Source organism: Sminthopsis crassicaudata, chromosome 2, assembly GCF_048593235.1.
Source record: "Sminthopsis crassicaudata isolate SCR6 chromosome 2, ASM4859323v1, whole genome shotgun sequence".
NCBI lineage: Eukaryota > Metazoa > Chordata > Mammalia > Dasyuromorphia > Dasyuridae > Sminthopsis > Sminthopsis crassicaudata.
In genome coordinates this window covers 654,191,298-654,213,844 of record NC_133618.1, presented here as the reverse complement: position 1 = coordinate 654,213,844, position 22,547 = coordinate 654,191,298, and the positions used below count along the sequence as shown (strand labels likewise).

At 37.2% G+C, this 22,547-nt stretch overlaps 1 protein-coding gene and 1 long non-coding RNA gene across 2 annotated transcripts in view; one reads left to right on the top strand and one right to left on the bottom strand.

Moving 5' to 3' along the window:
* The window catches only part of LRMDA (leucine rich melanocyte differentiation associated), a 1,299,052-nt gene that overhangs the window by 301,996 nt on the left and 974,509 nt on the right, over window positions 1-22,547 (top strand). The gene's annotated exons all lie outside the window — the stretch shown is intronic.
* On the bottom strand, window positions 9,503-17,167 carry LOC141558898 (uncharacterized). The gene is made up of 4 exons (XR_012487175.1): window positions 16,968-17,167; window positions 13,958-14,061; window positions 11,105-11,234; window positions 9,503-11,007 (listed from the first exon to the last, which is right to left on the bottom strand). It is a non-coding gene; the product is annotated as an uncharacterized LOC141558898 (long non-coding RNA).

Genomic DNA, 22,547 nt, shown 5'->3' with positions numbered 1-22,547 from the left:
AACTCTGGTTCTAACCCATTATCTGACACTTATTGGGTGACCACAGGAAAATGATCCATTGTCTCACCAATAAAATAAGGTTTATGATACTTCTAGTACTTACATGAAAGGGTTGTTTTGAGGTTCACATAAATAAATATATGTAGAGTACTTGCCAAACTTTAAATAATCATTTTTGAACAGAGGCTACGGTGCTTGGAGGGAAATAAGATGAGATAAGGCGGTAGCTGTACAGTGGAAGACCTTGAATGCACTGGCATTTGTAGCACATACTCTGGGGTGACAATCCCGACTCTTACTGATGAGTCTTTCTAAGATAAAGGCTGACTGCAAGGTTCTAGGAGTAGTCTTATGGGGTTGTGGGAATGGGATGTCTTTTCTCCTGCTATAGATCTATGAGCCCCCACCAGTGTGTTTCCCTTCCAAGATCGTTAGCTAAGAATCAATTTGGACAGCCAGCCTCAATATATCTTTAGAGAGGTATATTTTGTAAGATGGTATAGGAAAAACAGTTGTTCATCCCTAAAAAACCTCTATGTATGTTTTCTTCAGCTGGCCAAAAACAATTCATGTGCAATGTCAATTCAGTTCCAAGGACTTTTCCAATTTAGCCTAATGCCTGTGAATGATTGGTTGGTTGAAACTAAAGCCTATGATTAAGATTGATTGATTGTTTTCACCTGGCAGAGATACAGGAGCATCTTATCACTTACTCTAAGTGGGCTGAGATGACTAGATTAATTTATTCAATCAACCTCCCATCCTTATATTCGTCAAATCCTTTGCTACATATACAGTATTACCTATTATATCTTTTCCTTGGTGTTGATGTTTTAGGTACTTTAAATATACTTAAAGGAAAGTCCTAGGAAAACACACCTGGGATGTTCCAGAAGTAGACCGGTGCTTGTCACCTGGGACGCTTATTTGCACTATATTAACTGTCACTCTCAACTCCCCTCTCCCAGTGCTATCCAGTTTTCAATAGGATAGTCCATGTTTCTGAGTAGGGGTGAGGCAAACAAAACAATAGTAGATACATGATTTTTTTTTAACCATCACCTGTTTAGGTTTATGACTTAATTTTTTAATATGTCATGGATCCTTTGGGCAACAAGGTGAAGGCTATGGACGCGTACTAATAATTAGTAATAATAATATTCAACATTTATATCCTTTAAGTCTTTCAAACTCCTTTAATATACTATCTTGTTTGAGCATCACAACTACCCCTTGTGGGAGGTGCTATTATCCCTGTTCTAGAGATGGGGAAATTGAGCAAGAGAGAAGTGAAAGCTACTAAGTCTCTGAAGTGAGATTTAAATTCAGGTGTTCCTAACTCAAAGTCCAAGACACATTCTATTGGGCCTCCCAACTGTCAAAGAAAACCATTTATACTGAAATATTAGAATATATAGAACAACATATATATATATATATATATACACATATATATATATAAAGAGAGAGAGAGAGAGAGAGAGAGAGAGAGAGAGAGAGAGAGAGAGAGAGAGAGAGAGAGAGAGAGAGAGAGAGAGAGAGAGAGAGAGAGAGATATGAATGAGAATATATAAAATAAGTTCCAGGCCCAGCTTAGAAACCCCCAGACTTAGAGCATTATGTTAAGGAATTCCCAAGCCCATTGGTGCTCTTGTTGTCTCTTGGAATCACACCTCCTAAGTTATTTCTTTCATTTGGTTTGTCTTTAGGAAATTTTATTGATGCCTTTTGATATTAGGTGAAAGTAGTTTCTCCTTATGCTCCATCCAGTGAAACCTTTTCAGGTAACAAAGAAAAACAGCTAAGCAAAATCAACGAACAAAGTCGCTGTGACCACAGGGTATGCGCCATTCTGTTCCTGGGGTCCTCCACCTCTCTGCTGAGGAAAACGACTTTGCTCATTTCTTCTCCCGGAGCCAGAGCACTCATTCCTGATGGGCTGTTTCTGCCCATGGGTCAGCTGAACTGTTAGAGGAAGCCCCGTGTTGTCTGTGCCTGCTGCATAATAAGCCTCGGAGCCGTTGTCTCTCCTCTCCTTCCTCCCCCCCACAGTAGAGGGGCTGGTGGGGAGGCAGGTAGAGGCAGTCAGGAGGCTCCTATGATTTTTTGCAGATCACTCCTATTGTTTGCTGAGTGCCGCTGTGGGAGCCCTTTCCATGATATAATGCTTTGGCTGGTGTAATACTGATTTAGAAAAACAGCCCCGCTCGGAGAGGAGCATTAATTAGATGCAAAGAGGGAGTTATTTCATGCTCTGGGGTGGGGGAGGGGGAGGGGGGAGAGGAGAAAGTACAGCAAAGAAATGATCTACTATTTGTGCGCCGGTTTGTGCTTGTCAGCTGTCTGTTGCCAGAGCCCCACAATGGAGCTAAATACTTGTGACACCTTGCCCAATCCAGGTAGAGGAAAAAGGCTGTTATGGAGGGAGCTCTGTGACAACCTGTGCTACTTTACATTAGCTTAACCAATCCCCGTTTCCTCTGTGCTTGGAGAAATTTGTTAAATTAATTCTGTTGCAATTAGCAGATTTATGGGAAAGTACCCTGTTATCCTTTAATTGGAGAGCATAAAACTACAAACTGAAGCTACGGCTTCTATTTGTGTAATAGGCAATCTATCTACGCCAAGATTTGATCGATGGAGTCGTATGATGCCCTTGCCTTGTTTTATATCGCCTGTCAGCTCTTAACTGGGACTGAAGTATCTGGGTAACAAAAATTGATATAATGACTTAATGCGCCTTATTCTCTTTGAGCTACATCAGTTTAGAGCACTTCTGAGAGAAAAATGTCTGGAAAATATCAGGCAGTCATTTATCAACCTGTTTTCATTTGCATACTGCCTAGCGCTGGCGAGGATTTGAATAAAAAAAAAGGCAGGATGGTACAATTTATTTCAGGTCCCATATTTCCTGGATGAAAGGAGACTTCTAATAAAAGGAAAATACAGAAAGATGCTTTTTCAGGCTGATTTTTTTTTTTCTTTCCTAACTCAAAACCTTACGGAAAATGTGGTGGGGTTGTGTGTCTATATATATATACGTGTATGTGTATTTTGGGGGTGTTGGTAATATTCTGGTGAGACATGCCTGAAAAGGTAATTATAAAAGTGATGCAAAAATATATTTTGGTTCTTCCACGTGTGAAAAAAATTGAATACTGATAAAAATGAACCAGAACAACAAATACTCCCCACCATTGATGTATATATGCATTTCTTCTCTCTCTCTCTCTCTCTCTCTCTCTCTCTCTCTCTCTCTCTCTCTCTCTCTCTCTCTCTCTCTCTCTCTCTCTCTCTCTCTCTCTCTCTGTCTCTGTCTCTCTCTGTAACTCTCTCATAAAAATGAGGCAAAAATATATTTTGGTTATTCCATGCATGAAAAAAATTGAATATTGATTAAAAATGAACCAGAAAAATACTTACCCCCCAGATATGCATAAGCGCATTTCTTCTTTCTCTCAATTATAAAAGTGATGCAAAAATATATTTTGCTTCTTCCATGTAGGAAAAAAATTGAATACTGATAAAAAAAAATCAGAACAAATACTCCTCACCATATACATGTATGAGCATTTTTCTCTCTCTCTTAATTGTAAATTGTAAAAGATACAAAAATATATTTGGTTCTTCCATGAAGGAAAAAAAGTGAATGCTGTTAGAAGTAAACTAGAACAAATATCCCCTACCATATATGTGCCATTCTTCTCTCTGTTTGTCTCTTTCTCTTAATTATAAAAGTAATGCAAAAATATATTTTGATTCTTCTATTTAGGAAAAAAACCTGAACACTGATAAAAATGAACCCAGAACAAATATATGTGCATTTCTTCTCTCTCTCTCTCTCTCTCTCTCTCTCTCTCTGTGTGTGTGTTTCTCTTCTCTCTCAATTATAAAAGTGATGCAAAAATATTTTTTTGTTTCTTTCATGCAGGAAAAACCTGAATACTGATAAAAATGAACCCAGAACAAATATTTCCTACTGTATATGTATATGTGCATTTCTCCTCTGTCTCTATCTCTCTGTGTCTCTGCCTTTCTCTTTGTCTCTGTCTTTCTCTCCTCTCTGTCTCTCTCTCTATATATACACATACACTCTATATCTAGATATAGAGCTATAAATGCACATGTAGCTTTTATATATCTACATCTGTATCTCTGAATCTGTAGATTATTTATTCACACTCAATGAACATGGGATGTCTGAGTCTTCTGCATAAGTGGATTTTTGCAATGCCAAAGGGATTTCAGAAAGTGAAGATTCAGTCGCTCTAAAAGATAGCGCTTTTTAGCTCAGCAAAGTTGGAACTGAGGTGAAATGGAAACAGATCAGAATGTTTGTATAGTGGGCAAAATGCATTTGGTGTATGGAGTCATTTGTCCTACCTGCCGTATGATGCTAACCACAAGAGGTAATAATAACTGAAAGGCAGTTGTATGAGAGTAAGTCCTTTTTTGCATGAAATTTTTATGCATCAGTCAGGCTGCATACAGTGTGCCTAATGTATAAAATAAATTGGTGCATAAATCAGATTAAGAGCAGCATGTTGCCAAGTCCTACATTTGCACACAGGAATCCAATATGGGTATGAGAGAATTCCCATTTTTAATCTCTAATAGGACGAGGAATCTCTCAGGTGGAGGTTGCATCCAGGGCTATTTTATTCACTTACAACCACCCTCCCTCCTAAACTCAGCATCCACCACCACTCCCATCATCAATAACAACAGGAGTGACAGCAGGAATGCTGTTGTTTTCCAAATGCCAGGTAGGCTGTAGATAGGAGTGACTCATGTATTTAAGATAATATTGCCCCCCTTGTCTATAGTTCCTGATTATATCCAGGAGTTGGTATACCAATCGATAATGATTTATGTTGGATATAAGGAACTGCCCATTGCCTCACATTGATCAGCATGTAGATGCCCAAACATAATAAGAAATTATTATCGATGACAGTCACTCTCTATCTGCTAATTCAATTGCACATTCTTCCATCAGTGTCATCCAGGCCTCCCAGTTGTCCACGGTGCGTGGCGCACATTTGCTCCACTTCCTGTATCTTGTAAGTGAGGCATGCAAGCTCCATGGCAGTGTAGGCCCTGAGAAGGGCCTTTTGGGGTCATAGAATCTGTCCCTCTGCTTAACAACAGGATCATCCATAAACTATTCCAGTCAAGAGTTTCAGAAGAAGAGAACTCCTTACTTTAAAAGCAAGTTGCACATTCTAAATATTGATCAATTAGTCATACTCAGGAAACTGTAAATTGGTTACTTTTAAATAGAGTGGATACAGATATTAATTTGTATCCTCTTACTATTCTCTCAGCTAGTTTGTCTCCTGAATAATTTTCCTATTTGATTTTTTTGGGTGGGTCCAAATTTACAGTTTCTGCGGTTAAGGAATTCCCTGAATGAAAAATACCTCCATTGATGCAGTTTTGTCCACAACTTAATGGTCTTGGAGGGGCACTGAGAAGTTAAATAATTTTCTCATGGTCAGGATACTTGCACGTACTAAAAGCTTTATGAACCTAAAGAATATATCAGTTATACCACTATCTACTTGAATATACTTATGCATAAAAATTCTTTGTTTTTAAAAACCATTGTCTTCCTATTTGACAAAGTAGGGCTTATTATAGTGTATGACACCTAGTAGGTGCTTAATAAATGCTTATAGTCTGACAGTTCCTTCACTTTTTTTTTTTTTTAACAATACTTCATGAACTCTTTTCAGTACTCTTGTTTGTTTACTCTTTCATCTTGTTCCCAAAGTCTTTCACTGTAGTATACTCAGAGATCTTCTTACTTGGGCAGATATTATCTCTTATAACCTAGAGCAATTTATGAATCTGACCAATACTATGTAAAACATTATATAACTTTTTTTCTTTGAATTGTATTAAATTCATGACTCATATAATCATGACATCACTTTTTATTTTAACAGGATCTAACTTTTTTTTTTTTTTTTTTTTTACCTCTACTCCACTGCAGATCAGAAATGATAGCAAATTGACATTTATATCTATTTTATGGTTTTGCAGAGCAGCATAATCATGATCTTCTTTGGACCATACAATAACAGTTATTCTGAGGAAATTGAAGCTCAGATACTTTAAATTATTTATTCATTGCTATACTGCTTAGTGGGATTTGAATTCAGATTTCCTTGACCTAATTCCTTCCATATTTTCCTTTAAAGGAAATTCTACTAGCTAATATAAGGGATGTATGGAGTAAAGAGTGGCTTCAACTTTGTGTATGCCGAATTTGTTTTCTGTGAAAATGGTAGAGAACCTTGAAACATATGTGGAGCTATTTCAATGCACAACATTATTTTTTTGTGAGTGTTTTAAGTTATAAAATAGGATTGTTGATTATTATTAGTCATCCTTATTAGAATTCTTTCATTGCAGAAATGTTGTATTGACCCCCACTCCTTTCCTCTTTAAGATGAAGAGAACAGATTGGTAAATTCAGTTTAGATCTAGATATTGAACAATGCAGGGAATAATTTGTCAATTCTATTTAATCAAGTACATATTAGTTAAATGTTTGCCATGAGACAAAAATTATAATAGGTTCTGGGGCTATAGAGATTATAAACCCCTCAAACCTTATAATTCTTGCCTTCATAAAGCTTAGAATCTACTAACTCAATGCATTATTTATTTATTTATTTTTGTATTATTTATTTTCAAAAGGAATTTAAGGACTAATAATCTCTATTCCCAACATATGATGGAATTAAGATTTCGAGAGGTTAAACGAGCTGCCCAAAGTCATATAACTAGTTAGTGGCAAATTCAGAATGAGAACCTAAGATCTCTTGATATCCTGTTAGTTCATTTTTCCATGATATTACATATACTTCTTTGAGTTTTTCCATAACAGTCATAAATTTCTGTGTATGATACATGATACATACATGATTGATCTGTATTATGAGTCCTAATTACATTTCTCCATTGATGAGGATTGCTTCTATGCCTTTTGACTTTTGCCTTCTAAGCTTCCACTGCCCTCTGTGTTTTGCCTCTGAAGTCTAAGTAGGGAAGTCAAGTTAAACATTTATCTGATTTTTATTTAAAGTATTGTGGATACATATACAGTTCTTAGATTTTTCAAAGAGTTTAAGGAATAAGGGTTGCCAAGAGGGTTAGGGTTAGGGTGTACATAATCATCATGTACAATAAGTGTGGAGGAGCACTTACTTGTTAAGGATGATTTCTCTTCAACAGAGACAAATGGAATATTGGTTGGTTCTGAATACTATCTTGATCATCTACTTTTGTTCTGAATCAGCAATCTTAAAACAGCATCTCCTATTCTGTTTCCTGTTCCATGGTACCAGGTCATTTACTAGTCAGGAAATAGTTGGTACATAAGTGAATTTAATTATTATGGTATTTTCCTCTTTTAAATATGAAAGACAAAGTTATGTGTCCATCAAAAATATTGTTTGTGGTAATTTTTAGGAGAAAAACAGATTTTATTTCCTCATGATGTTTCAAATTCCCCACTCTTTCCTCCCCAATTTTTTTGTTTCAGGGTTACTCCATACTCTTCAGCTGCCTGACTACCATACTTGGATCCCATTGATATATTTCAAATGCTATTGTATCCTGTGGCCAAATTAATTTGGGAAATGGGAATTTAGAAAATATGAAAGTCTGGTTTTGATTTGAATGGGTTCATTGGTCATTCTCTGTTTGGTTCTTGGTTTTAAGAAGAAGGATAATGGTTTGGAAATCTACAAATTAATATAGAATCCCTGTTTCAGGGGACTATTTTATCATCTCAGCTTTTCATGAGTGGTTGTTGTCAAAAGGAGCTGAGTTAATAAAGGTGGTCTATACCATCCGTATGAACTGATTCTACATTGCTCAGCCTACTTAGAGATGTTTCCTGAGATCTGCTAATCTATGAAAGTTTTGAGATCATGAGCATGTTAGATTTCTTGCCACCTACAAAACTACTTTATACTGGTTGTAGACTTCCTGACTAGGATTCCTCTGCCCCATTCCTTCAGGGATAAATCGTGATACAGGATAAGGGGAAAATAGACATCCCGTGGGGTTTGAAGGTCTGACACAGACATTAAAGAGATAGGAAGGGTCAGAGATCCAGAGCTGGAGGAGACGTTTCATAGAAAAGGAGACTGAGGGGAGGCCCAAGCAATTTAAGTGACATGTCTGAGGATACAAAGGTAAGGAATACCAAAGGTGGGATTTTAACCCAGGTCCTCTGACTCCAAAGTTAATTCTCTTTCTAATCTATTACATTGTTCCAGTGTTTTGTCCCTCCAGGTCCATTACACTCCAAACTGGCATGTGTCAGATAATACAGAGAAGGTGAATGATTCTATTTGGCAGAAACATAAGGTAGATTGAGAGGCAGACATTCTGGATTTGACCTGTAGTAATAGTAGTAAGGGGATGCTATCATACCTTCTTTTTCTACGGCCGAATTAATGCTAAAGATCCCAGTAATGATACTGCTATGGGATAAGGAAAGGGAGTGGTTTATGTGTAGGTGTTTTCATTCTTCTGATTGCTAATATCTTAGGGCATTCAGATGCTCTTAGCAGGAAAAATGTGAGTCTAGATTCTGGTCCTGCTTATTTCTGAAATAGAGGGATACCAAAAGATATTTGATCAAATAACAGTTTCTTCACTTTTTTTGTTGCATTTTGTTTTCTTTCTCATTTTTTTCCTTTTGGCTTGCATTTTGTTTTCTTTCTCATTTTTTTTCCTTTTTGATCTGATTTTTCTTGTGCAGCAAGATAATTGTATAAATATGTATACATATATTGGATTTAAAATATATTTTAACATGTGAACATATATTGGATTACCTGACATGTAGGGGAGGGGATGGGGGGAAGGAGAGGAAAATTTGGAACACAAGGTTTTGCAAGGGTCAGTGTTGAAAAATTATCCATGCATATATTTTGAAAATAAAAAGTATTAGTAAAAAAATAAAATATTTTATTTAAATAAAAATTAATAATAAAGTATTAATTAAAAGTATTATATTTACCTTTATACATGGATGTTGACTGCTGAAGCGATGAAATAGACTCAAATGAAAAAAAAAAACATATTTGATCAAGAAGATAAAAATTCATTCAAAGAGTGTGTGTGTGTGTGTGTGTGTGTGTGTGTGTGTGTGTGTGTGTGTGTGTGTTTTGGATGGAGATTGCAGGAGAGTGGGTGATGTCAGTGGAGGTGAAGATCCTAGTAATCTATTGGAGAAAGGCAGCTTGAGTTAGTAATGTATTTGAATTTGGGAGGCTAGAAAAAGGAGCAGGAGAAATGTCACTAATAGAATGACAGAAGATTCATGTACAACCAACTCCAGGTTTTCCATGGGGAGTGATGGAAGAGGAGCAGAGGAAATATAATCCCCATAATAACCAGTTTAGACATGACAGTGATTCAATAACAAAGGTGAATTTAAACATATAAATATCTTATTTCAGAAACACAGACCAAAATGATGTCAATTTTTATTCCCCAGAAATGATGAGAGTACAACATATTCTGACATAGAAGTGAAGGCATATAATAATGGAAATGTCTATGAAAAATGAAAATTTGCCTTAGTCATGGGCCACTCTTAGATAACCCAGGTTTAGTCATCTATTATCATGGGAAAACCCAGGAAATCTGGACAATTAGAGTTAGCTCCCAGTTCTCATTTAAATTTGAATTAAATTTTGGCTAGGGACTTCAACCTCCTCTTTTGCAAAACTTTTCACTGGATGTGCCAACAAAAATGTCTGCTTTCCATCATCATCCCTTGCTGTTGCTCACAGAGATGATAATATACAGAAATATGCCCAGGGAGTTGGCAGCTACAGGGAGATGATGAGAGACACAGGTTCTGGAGTTAAAGAAGAGATAAGTGGTCCGTGGATAATAGAGGGCCAATGGCAAGAATTCTGAGGAATACCGAGCCAAGATTCTTCCCAGCACAAGGTTCCAGATCACAGGCTAGGGGCTTCCTGGACTTTCTTATAGGGTAAGGCTGTCAGCTATGATGTTATTGTGTGTGGATTATTTGTATCTCTTATTGGCTTAGCTTCCACAGTCTCCCCTATTCCAAAGGCTCTTGTATAAAATGAGGGCAAGTGAGAAGGCCCTTTTGGGAGAGGAGGTATCAAAAGAAGGAAAATCTGCCTTGAATTAGTTGACCAATTTTTTAAAAGAGAAAATATATGTATACACACACAGAGATCCTATGATGATGGATATTTCTACAAGGCGATGGAGTCAGAGCATTTTATTGCTATCTCGTTGACTAGTAAAAGGACAAACAGAAATGTCAGAAATCCAAGTAATCTGAAATCCCTCCTTATTCAATTTGTGTCTTTACCTCTTTGAAAGGGGGAGAGGGAAAAAGGCAATGATTTGTAGGCCCTGAGAAATAATTTTTGGCCTGAGGAGGGAGAGCAGTGATTCTCAGGCAGAGTAAATAAACAGGGGCCATTAAATACCAGGAAATGGGTATCCAGGCCCAAGATATCAGCCCTTACGATCTGAAATGTAAATATCTCCTGAAATTCCCATTTGAGAGCAGATTTCACCTACAAGTAGACTATTATATCTTCCTGAAAAATATACACACAATAGTGAAGGAATAAACACATCATTACACTTTCATGACAGATAAGCTTGGCTCTGGTCGGGTGTAAACTCATTTTTCTTGGCTTGACCTTTAAATAGTATTGTGCTATTGTATGGGATTTAAATCAATAATTTTGTCAAAGCAAAATATACTGTGGGCTTTTTTTTTATCATTTAAACAGTTCTGTAAACTCTCAAGGAGGAATGGGGTTCACCAATTCTCCCTTAGAGGGGATGGATTTGGGGGTGGGATATCCGCTGCACTTGGCTGTAAAAGCCAGGGCCACCAGCAGTGGGTGTGGGCCCCACCTAGGCTCGGTTTCCCTCTCCAGGCTGACTGCAATTAGTGCCTTCATCCAGTTCCCAGCGTTCCTGTTGTAAAGCAACAAAGTGTCCCAGGTGTGAGGAGGTTAAAATGAGGAGTACCCAGTAGTTATAAAGCAGCAATAATGAGTTCCCTTCTACTTACCATGGATTTGTGTGATATACAACATGCAATTAAGCATGGCTTGGTGATTCAGTGATTAATGTATATACGACTCCTAAAGGAGCAGAGCAGGCCTCCCGTCACATCCTTCATGATGTTTACAGCTGGGTACCTATTAACAGGAAGATGGAAAGGGCCATTTACAATTCAGTAACCTTTATGACAGTGAACTCTTTAATCAGCATTTTATTTCCTTTGTAACACTTTAGTCATCTACAAATGTCAGAATAAAATAGGGCCATGAAATATTTAGGATCGGCATGTGGAAATTGACTTCCCTTGATTTAGGCTGCTGTGTCTTTTCATTTTGTTGTTTTGGGAGCCTTTACTTTTATTGAAAGACAATTTATAACTAAATGCTCCCCACAGTGACTGGCATTGGGGAGGAGGGAATGCAGAGAGCCCAGTTCTGGTTTCTAGAAAATGTTGATGTGTGCTGTATTGGGTAATAAGTAATTCAGATAAAAACATTAGCCAAGGGGTTGCATTTCTGAGCAGTGTTTAGGTGTGCGGCACGGGAGTTTATGACAAAATACCCCAACATATTTTAGAAAGGTAATTAAGTATGAAGCACATCCATAATAATTTAAGTCAGTTAGAGTAGCGTACCTGAAATAGGCATTATTTTCTTAGTGGGATTCTGGGGTTTTTCCAGTTCAGTAGTAACCTCCTGGTGTATTGTTAGAAATGTATTCAATGGGTATTAATGGAATTATCGTGTTTATATAAAGAACACTTAGACAATAGCTACCATGCTTATTTCAACTGATTGCCATTATTATTCTTTCCTCCTCTCTTTTGGCAAGTTAACTCAGTTAAAGCTAAATAACCTTTGGTCTGCTTTCAATAAATATATGTTAACAAAATACTAAAACCTTAACAATTCTGACATTATGATGTTCCCATCTAAAGACTCTTTTCTTAGTAAGATGGTTGACATATAGGAAGTTTTTTTTTGTGTGTGAGGCAGAATCCCTTGGCAGTCTAGTTTTCTAGGGACTCTTTTTTTTCAAAATAATATCTTCACAAGGATAAAAATATGTAGGATGATATGGGAACCAATTATACTGAAATATGATTGAAAATATGGTTATCTATTTATCTCGTATATGTGTATGTATAAATGTGTCTGTGTATATTCTAGAATAGAGGTTGGGGGCAGGGTGTAGTTGAAGCTGGTAGGTCATTTGAGCTTGGGAGTTTTGAGATGCAGTAGAATTAAGTCAATTATGTGTCCTGATTAATTTTGGTACCAATATGATAAGTAAGTCTTGGGGAAGAGAGATCTACCTAGCTGCCTAAGGGAGGATGAGCCAGCCCAAGTCAGAAACAGAGAAAGTAAAAGCTTCTGAGATGATCAGTGGAGGAACTGGGTCTATGAATGGCCCCCACAAGATAAGGAGACTTATTCTCAGAAACAATTATATATGCACATGTATATATAAGATATATACATATACATACAAGTATATATGAATATACAGAAGTATGTGTATAGTATATATATATTTGTAGTATATACTTATCCATCATCCATCTATGAATTATTTATATTTATCTATCTATCCATGTATCACTTTTTAAAAATTCCTGGAACCCAAATGAAGAACTCTTGCCATATCAGAAATCTACTTCAACTCAGAATACTTTTCATTTCCATTGATAAACATGCCTCAAAGAGGCAGTATTGACTGATAGGTAGAGTATTAGTATTAGAGTTAAGAAGAGCTAGATTCAGTTCCAGCCTTGGATTGCTTAAGATTTAAGTAATCACAATAAAGTCACTTAATTTGTACAAGATTTGGGCAAGTATCTATGACTTATCTACTAAGAGAAAGATGGGTTGTATTTATTTACATTAGTGGAATCCCAGCTTTTTGATTTCTCAACTCAAAAGGTATTTAGTTTTACATTATTTAGTGTCATTCTCAAATTGTTTTAGACTAACATGGGTACCCCGTGTTTTCCACTCCCAGGAATGGAAGCTGACAGTCATTTATTAAATATCTACTTTGTGTTGGGTGCCATGCTAGGTCCAGGAACATGATAGCTATATTAGTAGCTACTATTGAAGAAATCATCCCATAGTTTCCTGATGGATGCATGTTACCTGAGGAAAAAAAAAAGGAATAAGGGTCATTATAATCTTCTTCTTGCTGGTGTTTACTTAGTTATTTGTTTGTTTGTATGTTATGGGAGATGACTCTGGAACCATCTAATGGAATGGTAAAAATTCATTTAAATGAAAAAATTCATTTAAAATAAATATCAATGGCCCATATAAAATGGGAAAGAACCATAGAATGTTTGACCTTGAGGAACCTTAGAGATAACAAGAGATTGTTTTTGAGTATTGGGTTTGGGCTTTATTTTTGGAAGAGGTACAGAGGGTAGAAGTGATATTCAGAGAAAAAATGCAAAAAAATAGATAATTATGTTCCAGAAGATGGAAAGAGTATCTGATAGTTACCCTACAGCTTTTTTCCTACCTCATCTCTTAAGCTGATAAGGCAAACTGGAAATTGAGCAGGGTTTTAGGGTCAGTCCCCAAAGCATCAAATGGGCAGATGGAAGCAATAGAGGTCCCTAGGAATGTGTTCTAGGCAGAATTCCAAGTCAACAGATACTTAAGACAGCAGTTTTACGATTATAAGAGAGGTATCTAGGTATACCACAGGGAGTGTGTACTACCAAGGATGACAGCAGAGGCTGTCCATTCTAGGTGGGATAGATTTGACCTCTTTGATGATGGGGAGATGACTAAGGGACAATATATTTGTCCATCCCTGAAGATAGCATTTAAAATACTTATTAAACTGTAATTTCTCCTCTTACCTGGCTGTGTTACATCCGGGGGCATGAATATCAGTGAAACTAGCTTCTGCTGACCATGGGCTCAATAGAGTCAGCCGGGTAGCAAAGCAGATTAAGTCCTAGAGCTGGAGGCAGAAACACTTGAGTTCAAATCCAACTTCAGACATTTACTAGATTTGTGCCCTTGGACAAGTAATTTAATTGCTATCTGCCTTAGATTCCTTTCTTGTAAAATGAAAATAAAAATACCACCTCCCTCCCAGGATTATTGGGAAGATCAAATGGAATAGTTTGTGTAAATTCTTTTCAAACCTTAAAGCATTGTTTAAATAACACTGCCATCTTCATCATCATTATCATGAATATCATCATTCTATCCTCCTTTCCCTTTATCTGTTGTCTTTTCAAAACCTAGTTAAACACCTTCTAGTTCTCAGGCTTCAGAAACTAGACTGAACTGCATGTCTGGATTTGTTAAATCTGATGCCATAAGTGGTCTTTTGGGTGTGAGTATGTCCCTGTAGAGAATTCTAGCTATTGCAATAGCCCATGAAAATCAAAAGTGGTACATTTAATACTGTGTGCTTGAAATTCTGCCAAATGAAGTAGAAGGAACCAAAAATAAGGAAGCAAATTGACTATTACAAAGAGGGATCAAATCTTAGTGTAAAAAGATGGAACTTGGTGAAATAATGGAGAGTGAAAGAGTAGGATAGAAGGTAAATTTACCTAAATATCAAGGCAAACTAAAAAAGCCTATTGTTTTTAAGTCTACAGTAAAAAAGAACATTCTAGTAACTGTCACATGTGCTATAGCCCATGAACCTTTTCTTAGAATTATATTTTAAGATACACAAAATAAAAGTTATAGGATGACAAAGGAAACAAGTTATATTGAAATACATTAATCAAAATATTAAAAAAAAACCTTTGTTTATGGACCCATCTAAGAACTGTTGTGTATAATCCATTGCAAATAAGGAAAACTTGGATTTATTTCTACTTTTAGTTTTTAAATGGTGTTGAAAACTTCACGTGTCCCGCCTAAAGTCTGTCAAAAGGGGACTATCAGAATGAATGGGGAAGAGAATTGATTTTAGGTTTATGTGGATATATAATTGGAGAGAGTTGGACTCTGAAACACCTTTTGAGTTTAAATTCCCCACCTCAACCCTAAGAATCAGGTTGAGAAATTGAATGGAAATTTTGGGAAATAGTGAAATTCACATCTCACTGCTGCCTACTCATTATCTCTTATTTATTTACTTATTTATATCTGCTAGTGTATATATGTATATATATATATATATATATACATTGCATATACATATTATATATAATGTATGTGTATATTATGTATAGTGCTTACATCTAGCATATCTCTAATATATACATATGTATTTAGTATATATATTCACATGCATACACATAAACACATATGTATTTATAGAGATAGTTTCTCACACTGAGGAATGGATTATTGCTGATCTATCTTTGATGGTTTCATCTTCTTCATCTCTTAGGAATAAATAATAAAATAAACAAATATATAAATAAAATATAACAAAATAAAATAATAAAGATAATTAAAAAAAACTGGAAAATTGTGGACAGGGAGGGAGATAACTTTCCCTAGATAATCAAGCTAGGACCTGATATGAATTTAAACATAATTTTGTAAATGAATAAAATCAATTTAACAAATATGTATTAAGTATTTATTATTGTATGCTGGTTAGTGCCCAAGAAAATGTTTCTCACAAGAAGATCAAGTTCTTCTGAGGGAAATATCATAAGCATATAAATATAATTGAGAGAGTTAAGAGAGACAAAGAAGAGATCACAGAAAGTTGTGAGGAAAATTTAAGCAGAGATCAGCTGGGCAGATCAGAGAAGTCTGTAGGAAGGTGGTGTCTGAGCTGAGTTTTGAAGGAATATAAAGATTCTGACAGGTGTAGGTGGCCTGGATAATGGCTTGTATAAATACACGGAGGTAAGAGATGGTTACATGGGTGAGGGAACAACCTGGATAATCCAGGTTGGCCAGGACATTTGAAAGGGAGTGATATGAAGTAAGAACAGAGAGAGAGATTGGAGTCAGATTGTGGAGAGCCTTGAATATTAGGATAGTAAATATGGAAAGCTAGAAATAAGAATTAGGGGGAGGTGTCAAGTCTTCTCCAAGGTCTTTAAAGGGAGCATCCACCTAACTAGCAAAGAGTGAGAGAAAATAGAAGTTCTTCAGAATTAAGAGACATATTCACTAGATTGTGAACTCCTTGAGAGCAGGGACTGTCTGTGCCTTTCTTTGTATTCCCAATCTTTAGGACAATGATTTAACAAATTCTTATTGATTGACCAACATGATTAAAGTAAATAGCCAAGGAAGGTTTAGACCTAGGCTCTCTTGATAGGCCTGCCCAATGCCTATAACTTACTATTCAATCACTTTGTCAAATCTGAAGGGAGGAAGGGACTGGAGGTATACTCCTATATAAACTTCAAGACAGACCTCAAAGCCCAGCTCAAATGACACTAGTAAGGTGAAAAAAATGTAAAGGCTCTGGAGCCCTGAGGGTTAGGAGACCCTTCTTGGCTCTAATATTATTTCCTTTCATCTCTCCAGGGCTCAGTTTCCTCATTTGGAAAATGAAGGTGCTGGATTAGCTGTCCCCAGAGTTAGATCTCTTCTAGTTTTATTTAGACCTCTGCTCCTGAGGGAGGGGGAAGAAAGAGCGAGGGTCAATAGACAGGTGTTAGCCCTTCTTTTTCCTATGACTCAGTCTGATAATGAAGGTGAGGAACAAGTGATGGTGTGAGTAAGGGCAGACCCGGTGCTTAACAGAGTGGTGGCACATAATAGGCACTTAATAAATGCTTATTGATTGATTGATTTCAGAAGTAGGCCTTAGAATTTGAAATCAGAGCCTGGAAAAAAAAAAAAAAAAGCTAAGTGCTCCCGATTACTAAATGAATGAATTCAATTCACTCTTCCTACTTTTGAACGAGCGGCGTAGGAAGCAGTACCTACCTTCAGACAGAGCTTGTAGTGCCTGTCTTTCTCCATCTCCCTCAGGGCCCTTTAACTCTTCCATTATCCAAATAATACGTCCTCGGGAGGAGGGGGGCGAAGACAAGAGCCCTGTCTGCGATGGCCCCCTTTAATCCCCACACCTCGTCTCCCGGATCACGGCCTGCTGGGCAGCACTCGGTGTTCTACACGGAGGCGATGGGAGGGGCTCTGGGGATGCTGATGCTGGACTTTCTCGTCCCCTTGCCTCCCTCCCCCCAGCCCTCCCTCGCTGATTAGGAGGCCCAGTTAGGCGGCCCTGCTACTCCCATTTTGCCACCTCTCAGGCAGGATTATTTAAATGTTTATCCTTTCTTACTTCTTGACCTTAACTTGTTTAGTCCGCGTTCCCCTGCCCGGCTCGTTTTGTGTTTCATGAGCTTAGCAAACCGTGGCCTCCAATTCCCCAGTTCTAGTGTTTTCACTTAAGATGAGGAGTGATGAGCCAAAGGTTTCAGGCTCAATCCTTGAGCAAAGGGCCGCTCTGACAGGGATTATTATTTATTTGTCATCTTGGATGTAATAAGCTGTAGGTACAGCATCGAGAGCTCTTGATTTATTGCGCTGTCTGCTGACACTAGCGGGACGTCGGCCGCCGCGCCGCCGAGGATGAATACCACACTGTCAGCTTTGTCGATCTGTCTCTGCCGCCGCGCTCCCTCTCATAACACATTCCCATTTCATGCCAGAATACATAAACAATCTTTCATTATTTTGATGCTTTTTTCATATTTGTTCTTTACAGAACATAAAGTTTGAATTTATGGGTTTCCTTTACATTATTTCAACACACTCCACCATTTTCCGGGTTTGTGGTTTAACTCTCAGAAATTGGCTGCCAGGTGATTTAGTTATTTTGGCTTTCGAGTTTTATAGTTATTTAATATCACAATGCCAGATACGGGAGAAAATGTAGTGCATGGGATGTGTGGGATTTGCAGTTTAGACTCTTGTCATCAAGCCGGCCGTGATCCCTGGACAAGACGAGGGGATTAGAGGGGCCCCGTGGAATTGTGGGCTTTCCCCCCCATTTGATAAATAATATTTGGAGAGGAGGATAAATAGTTAAAGGGGCCCGAGGGAGATGGGCAAGGACAGCCGGTGGAAGGGAGGTGATGGTTCCCATAGCTGTAACCAAAGGATGTTGGCTAAATTGGTGGCCCAAACACCATCCTCCATTTTCTTTTGCTCTCTCCAGCAGCATAGAGCCATCCATTGTCTCCCAGATTGTACCTCTTCTGCCCGGATTCTAAAATCCAGTTGCCTACAGGACCCCCTCTTTTTTTTCACTACCATTTTTGAGAGAAAACAAATGGGTTCAAATTGTTTTTTTTTTTTTCCTGTGCTGTTTGTTTGAAATAAGAAATTACTTCTTTGCCCTGGTGGGAGCTCAACCTATTAAAATGGTTAGAATTCCAATTTTATTAATTTTTTTCAATTAAGAAAATTGTGCTGCTCACCAATTCTACTATAGACTCTAGTGAGACAAAATATTCCTCCTCCTCTTCCATTTTCCCTAAAATTTCTTGCTGTCCGCTCATCTTTTGCCATTTACCTTCCCCCTATTTTAAAGAACAATAAAAAGTAAATCCCACAATGTAACAGGGCTGCCCAGAAATTAGGCCTTTCAAGGAGGTACTTGCATATTATTTATGTTTGGCATTTTTCTTGAAATTGATGGCTCTCCAAACATGACATCGGAGGAAACTGTTATTAGTGACGAATACCACTTTACACAGAACTACAATGCTCTGCAAATTGTTACCATGATTATTATTAGCAGGCCCTCCTCTTCCCGTATTTACTTTGTATCCATCTTATAAATGTTATATCTGTATTTAATTTCAAGCTTGTGGTCTCTCTTCCCCCCTTCCCTCCCCAGTGGAAGCTCCTTAAGAAGAGGGACTGTTTTTTGTATTTATTGTTATATAACTCCCAGCACTTAGCAGAGTGGGGAGCCTGTAGTTAAGTGTTTAATAAATGCTAGTTGATTCAATTAATATTATGAATGGAATCTAATGCCACTTTTTTCCATAATTGCAATTTTATAGATATGTATATATGTATTGCATATACATGTATGTGTATATATGTGTGTGTGTGTATATGTGTGTATATCTATGTATCATACAGCCAAGAAGTCTCTGAGCTGGATTTGAAATGAAGTTTTCCTGTCTACAGGAAATGTAATTGTGTCTCTCTGTATGTATACATTCATACTATTATATTTAAATCTCTGCCTTCCATAGGGAAAATGGGAAGGGACTTTGGTGAATTTCCCTTTTTATTCTTGGTCTGGTTAATAGTTCTTTAGCGTCAAGTAAAGTGGTCGTATGCTCAGTCAGGTCTAGCAATTTGCAGAGAAGTTGCCATATTTAATAAGGAAGAGTCCTTCCTGGAGTTACTGCTGCTGTGTCCTCCACGATCAGAACCTGACTCATTTTGAGATAGGTCTTTGGCATTCATGCTCAACTTTATGTACCTTCAAGAACGCAATACTCTCCATCCTGAGTTCCTTGGGAGAAGAGAACAGGAAAAGGCCAAGCAAAGACTTTGTGCCAAACAGAACATCCTTCCCCTGTCCCCCAAGATGATAATGAACGGAAACCTTGAATGTTATAAATGCCAGATAATTTTTTGTCACTTCTTCCCTTTCTCAACAGCCTTCATTAAGACAGTAGGGAATTTGCTTACCTCACATTACATAGCACAGGCCTGTGCTAGCTGGAAGGGAACCCAAGTTAATTAATATGAGAAATTTGTTTTGTGTCCCTGGCTTAAAAAAAAAAAGACAGTGCAGGTTGGTGTTGTCAGCAAAAGCTGCTTGTCACTTTGACCTGTTCTGTTAAGTGTTTGATGTGTTTTCTCAGAGTAATCTGTGAATAACATTATAGCCAGCCAGCAGAGAAACCGAGGGAGCGATAGCAGAATTAATATCTGGGAGCGTTGATAATTATATATCAGAATCTAATTTTTAGCACAGAAAATGTGTTAATGACAGAGAGGAAAACAAAAACCACTAGCTTCTCCCAGCAGGCCCCAAAGTGTCATTTATTATTTCTCAGCTGGATATCTATCAAGTTTATGGGTTAATTTTTCTGTAGACTGTTATTTATGGGTTTTTGTTTGTTTTCAGCCATCATTACTAACAATACGGTTAATAGCAATCATTTGTTATCCAGCACCAGGCGTGATGCCTCAGATGAGAGCACTGAACTGAGAATACTCATTTGGTAGCTGAATAAGGCTCTGACAGGGCCCATTTATAACAAGCTCATTCCATAATGTCCATCCTATTAATAAAATTTTGTTGCTGTCTAATTAGAGATGTCTGATGTGTATAGTTGCAGAGAAGAGGAGAATTTCTGCTATGGCTTCCTCTCCCCCACCCCCAAGTCTCTTCTATGACAACTCAAGGTCCCCAAGGCTTCTAAGTCCCAGAGACAAAAGGGGGATACGGTGGATTATGGGTATGAGTTTACACTAAGACCTGTAGCTATTATATTTAGAGCCCTGCTTTTTCTTTTTTTTTTTTTACCTGTTCATTCCCTTCAATTTGTTTCTCTAATCTCCATCTATAACAGGTAGAGTAATGGAATTATTGTTTTTTGTTAATGTAAATTAGAACTTGTGCCTCCAGTTGGATGTTGTCTCTCTACTAGGGATTCATCTTGAGAGACTAGACCCTTTAATTTCAGCAATGTTTCTATTACCCAGAAAACCTCAGAACTATCCAGAAGTGAATTGGGCTTTCTTAGGAGATAGTGAGTTGTTCCTAACTTCTGGTGGTCTTCAAGAAAGAGCTGGATTAAAACATACTCAATTGAATCTATCTGCCAAAGGAAAATCAGGAACTATATGAGCAAAACTACAAAACACTTTCCACACAAATAAAGTCAGATTTAAACAATTGAAAAAATATTAAGTGCTCTTGGATAGGCCCAGCGAATAGAATAAAGATGGCAATACTATCTAATCTATTTATTTAGTGCTATATCAATCAGACTCCCAAGAAACTATTTTAATGACCTAAAAAACCCAACAAAATTCATATGGAAGAACAAAAGGTCAAGAATTTCAAGGGAACTAAAGGAAAAAAAATCAAATGAAAGTGTCCTAGCTGTATCTGATCTAAAACTATAGTATAAAGCAGCGGTCACCAAAACCATTTGGTATTGGCTAAGAAATAAGACATACCCAATTACTTGTTGGATGTTCTGTAGTGAGGATTTTTTGTTTATATATGAGTTCAACTAGACAACAATTCTGGTGATCTCTTCCAGTTTGGAGAATCTGTGAGATCTCTTTGGCACTAGAATATGTTAAAACAGCTTCAGGGTTATAAACCTAAATCTTTGAGGATGGACTTGATCTATGTAAATAGCCAAAAGTTACCAAAACTAAGGCTAATGAATCAGATGGATGATTTAGGTGAGTAGTAAGATTTAGGTTAAAGACAAAACACCAAACTGCAAAGAGAATTAAGACAGTCAATAAGCATTTATTAAGTACCTACTGTGTGCCAGGTATCTATGCTAAGTTTTGGAGATACAAAGAAGGGTGAAAGACAGAATATCTTAGAGTCTAGTTTGGGAGGAGAATATACAAACAGTTATGTACAAACAAAATGTAGATAAGATAATCAATAGGGAGGAAGCTTTGCCATAAAGGGGGGATTGGAAAAGGTTTCTTGTAGAAAGTAGAACTTTGACTGAAAGAAGTTATATTAATTTTTTCAGTTAACTTTGTAAACTGTGGTTGTGGGCAATTCAAAGGATTTCCAAGAATGTTTTAAACAGTGATAGCACCATTGGAGAATACAGGCAGAGTCCCACAATGAAACTATTCTTCTGGCACATTGGTTACAAATCCAGTGACTAGTTATTTTATAGTCACTCTTTGAGACCACAGTCTCATAGGCTTTTAAAGCTAGAAAGGACCTTGAAGGAAACTGAGGTTAAGCACAATCAGGACTTGTTCAAGCTCACACATAGATAGTAATCCCTAAATAAGACTGATACTACTACTAATAGATGACATTGACATGGTAGGTTAAGGTTTGTACAATGCATTATATTTCTTGATCCTTGTATGAGTGTATGAGGTAAGTACTATTGGACTCCAGGGTCACTCTGCCACATAAACAATTTAGTGGAGACATTTTATAGCTATGTCACTTTTGGACTCATTCCTTAAAGATCATAGAGTGGTATCAGATTCTTCACTAGTGGATTAGCTTTTTAATTTTTTTTCATTCTTTAGTCCAGACCAAAGGGCACTATAGTAATTAGCATTAGAAGGGTACCTCTCACATGAAGACTCTAATGCATTTCAGTTAAATGAAAGCTTAGTTGACTAAGTTGTTTTGTTAACTGAGAAGGTCTCATATTCTAAATGTAATATGATTTTTTTTCTCCCCAAGGAGAAAAATGAAAGAAATGTGTAACCTTGGAGAGCTTTTATGCTCCTATTTGTTGCTAATTGTCGAGTTGCCCCCGCATTGGGTGGGTGGGGGGAAACACCTTCAACAGGCATTGAAAA